Raw genomic sequence first — 4,248 nt, forward strand, 5'->3', positions numbered from 1 at the left:
GCAGCCCGCAACAGATTAAATTGCAAATTTGCTTATTTCTTTCCAACTGACTGAAGCAAGGCTTTTCTTGGCGGAGTCCTAAATTTTGGTATGACTTCTTCCTACGGTTGAGTAATATGGAGCAGCATTGAACCAATTAAAACTTGTTGCATCAAATTATCATGACCCAAGTTCATTCCCTTATCCTCCATAGCACATGGAACATCTCCTAAAATACGGGTTGTCTTTCGCCTTTGTCCTGCCACTTGAAACTCCTTCCGGTCCGGTGTAGCTAGAGCAATGTTCGGACATGATACAAGAACTTCAGCGCTGATGGCCACATCATAATACTATGCATCGTGTTTCATGTTTAATGTTTCATGTGTCCTTAACTAGCGATGTCCTTGCGGTGGAGCCATGGAGGCTAGATCATGTGGAATAAATGCATCATTCATCCTAGTCCCGAGAATAAATTTCATCGTGAACCTTCTGATTTTGTAGAAGCACAATGCACTGTGATTATTAACCTTACAAGTTACAAATAACAGCATCTTAATTACCACATTATTTTGTGCTTACTCAATGAATTTCTCTCTTAGCATTACCAGCTCATTTATGGCATCTCTGATGCTCATTCTTGTTCTTGGTGATTCCTCCGTGCATTGTAACCCAACGTGGAAGACCGCCACTAGGCACCCTTGTAACCTGGTATCCTCTGGTATCCTCTTTGTAATTCCGCTGCATTGCTCGGCTTGTAACAATGCTGGGTCAACAATTTCAGTAACTCTGTCCGGATAGTTTGACGCAACATAGAATCGCAGAGTATGGTCCCCTTGGAACATGCCATCCGTGGGACTCTTTCCCGTGAACATCTCAAGAAGGATCACTCCGTAGCTGTATACATCACCATCAATGGAGACTTCCCCACCCATCCCGTATTCTACAGATTTCAAGCAATAAAATGTAGCACAATCAGATATGATTATGTGGATGGAACAACTCTTTTGGAAGAAACGGTAGAAGGAAAGGCAAACATCAGAGTACAGTACACACACCTGGAGCAATATATCCGATGGATCCTCTAATTCCAGAAGATCTTCCAGCATTTGGATCCTCCGTTGAGCCGCTGTTCATCATCTTATCAACAAATCTTGATAGCCCAAAATCCCCTACGTGTGCGACCATGTCATTGTCTAGAAGCACATTGCTTGGCTTCATATCGCAATGAACAATTGGTGATTGACCCCGGTTGTGCAGATAATCAAGTGCTTGGGCAACATCGAGTGCAGTGTTCACCCTTTGCACCATGGTCAACATCCTTGGTGCTTCACCCTCCATGACTTGACTTGTATGTAGCCAACTGTCAAGGTCCCCGTTGCGCATGAACTCATACACCAAAGCTTTGAAATCATTTCCTTGGTGATCAACACTTGTGCACACCGTAATGATCTTTACAAGATTCCGATGACGCATGCTTCTCAAGGCATGACATTCGCGCAGGAAACTTCCCTCGGCCCCTTGTTGCAAAAGGTTCAGCACCTTTATTGCAACCTCCCTGTTGTGCAAAGTTGCTCTGTACACAGCTCCAAAACTTCCCGTCCCAACAAGACTATCTGGAGAGAAATGGTTCGTTGCTCTCTGTAGATCAAGGAATGAGACTTGCCAATGATTATCCTCTGAAAGTGGTTGCAGCCCCTCCCCCTGTTGCCTTTTAGAGCACCGGCACATGCCATATAGGAAGAGCATAACAAATATTGATAATGCTCCGAAAACAGTGCGTATGATGATGAGCAAATATCTCCTTGGTGTATGCTTCTTACCATCGGATGATTTGGGAGTGCAGTGTGGGAGATGTAACTGTGGAATACCACCGCACACCTGATTGCCGGCCAAGAAGATTCTATTTGCATTGCTAAAGACACCACTTACTGGAATGGGACCGTCAAGGTTGTTGTAGGAGATATTCATGTAAACCAAGAAGGGCAAGGAGTCAAAGAAAGTTGGAATTTGTCCAGTCAAGTTGTTTCCTGAAAGATCTACTTCTTGTATCCCTTTCAAGCTACCAAGTGATAGGGGGATGCGACCAGTGAGGATGTTATTTTGGAGACCAAGACTGGCAAGCTCAGTACATTTTCCAAGAGGTGAGGGAATCTCTCCTGATAGTTTATTGTTTGAAAAATCGAGCTGCACCAGGTTTATTAAACTTCCTATCTCAAATGGGATTTGACCATGAAGAAAGTTATGAGAAAGATCCAGTTTCTTGGTTAAAGAGGTGAGGCTGACTAGTTGTGTTGGTATAGTACCTCTCAGTTGGTTGTGTGATAAGTCTAGACTGGCCATGCGGTCCAGCCATCCAAAACTTGTAGGTATGGATCCCATCAAGTTATTGTGAGAAAGGACAAGACGGAACAGGCGTGTGAGGTTACCAATTGTAGAAGGGATTAGTCCCTGAATGTTGTTCCCGAATAATTCTAGGACTTGAAGGTCGTGAAGCTCCCCAATTGTTTCCGGTATTGTGCCGGTTAACAAGTTGCCACCAATTTGGAAGTTGGTAAGTTTCTCAAGCTTTGCGATATCTGGAGAGATTTCGCCAAATATGCTGTTACCCTCGAGATACATCATCTCAATTGAAGATAGATTCGCAATGGATGGTGGAAATGGACCCCGGAAACGCTTAGAGGATAGGGCCAGTGCGAAAAGCTGAGTGCAGTTTGCTAAGGATGCCAGTAGGTCCCAATCCTTTTCCCAACTTGCTTCTAGTAGCTGGTTATTCTCTAGTGCCAGCACCTCGAGGTTTCTCAAGCTGCCAATGTTGAGTGGCACAGATCCATGGAGCTGATTGTTGGCAAGTTCAATCATTACGAGTTGAGAAGCATTTCCTAATGAGCCGGGAATCCTTCCATGGAAATTGCAAGAATAGAGCAACAAAAACTCGAGGTTTGGGAGAGTAGATCCAACATCATTCGGGATAACACCAGACAAATCATTGTGACTCAGCTGGATCTGTCTGATTGAAGACAAGTTAAAGATGGATGCCGGGATGGTGCCCGAGAGCTCATTGAAGGCTAAATGGAGATACCGCAACTTGGTCATTTGTCCAAAGGATTCTGGTATCTCGCCTACCAATCTGTTTCTACCCATGCTCAAAATCACTAGAGATGTAAGGTTTCCAAGAGAGGAAGGGATGGTGCCCACGATATTGTTGGTGTAGAGGCGAAGCTTCTTGAGGTTGGAGAGAGAGGCGAGGCCAAGTAGCAGTGGATGAGCTTGGCCGGTGAGGTTGTTGACGCCAACGTCCAAGACCTCGAGGTGGCGACAGTGGCTCAAGTTGGCGGGGATCTCTCCCACCAGGCTGTTGCGCCCCAGAAGTAGTGCACGAAGTCTGGAGGAGCGCGTGAGGGACGAAGGGATCTCACCTTGCAGGTTGTTGTCGCTAAGGTCAAGCTCGGAGAGGCGACGCAGGGAGCCGAGCTCCCGTGGGATGGTGCCGGCGAGGAGGTTGCCTGACAGGTTGAGCGTGCGGAGGAAGGTCAGGTTGGCGAGGTAGGGGGACACCGTGCCGGACAGGCCGGAGGACGTGAGCTCCACGCTGGTGACGCGGCGAGGGTGCCGGAGCGAGTGGCACCCCACGCCCCGCCAGCCTCCGCAGGGGTCGCTGGTGTTCACCCACGAGGAGAGCGCCCCCTCCGGGTCGCCGTTGATGAGGGCCTTGAAGGAGAGGAGAGCTCGCAAGTCGTCGTCTGTGGTGGCGTTCATCGTCGTCGCCGGTGCAGCGCCTGTGCATCGGCATGGTGAGGCGAGTAGTAGCACTAGCAGGACGGGGGCAGTGACAAGCCTCCAATGGTTTCTTCTTCTAGCCGCTGCCATGGCGCCGGCCGGCCCTTGTGCGGCTAGCTAGCTCTAGCTCTAGCTCCTCTTGTATGTGGCTGATTGGTGTAGTGTCACAAGATCAAGATGGACGACTACTACTACTAGTATATATGGGCTTGGTTTGTAGCGGAGGTGAGCTACTACAAGCCGTTCAAGGCTTCAAGCACGCAGGAAGCTTCACTCCAATTCCTGGGAAACTGTCAAGGAGGGAGCTGGCTGCCGTATGAAAGGGCTTTCTTTTTTACTGATAAAAAGAGCTTTTATTAACTCAACGATGTAGCATCAGGTGGATACAAAATATGATGAGCAACATCCAGGCTCTACATAGTGAAGATGCACCCACTCAACTCTAACAGTCTGACATAGATAAAACAACAAGATGATGGCATACGCCTATGT

The 4,248-nt window shown here is 47.6% G+C and overlaps 1 pseudogene; it reads right to left on the reverse strand.

Annotated features, from left to right (window-relative positions):
- Window positions 1-448: 448 nt before the first annotated feature.
- On the reverse strand, window positions 449-3,909 carry LOC119358938 (annotated as a pseudogene).
- Between the last annotated feature and the right edge of the window lie 339 nt (window positions 3,910-4,248).

The sequence above is a fragment of the Triticum dicoccoides genome, chromosome 1A, assembly GCF_002162155.2.
Source record: "Triticum dicoccoides isolate Atlit2015 ecotype Zavitan chromosome 1A, WEW_v2.0, whole genome shotgun sequence".
Classification (NCBI taxonomy): Eukaryota; Viridiplantae; Streptophyta; class Magnoliopsida; order Poales; family Poaceae; genus Triticum; species Triticum dicoccoides.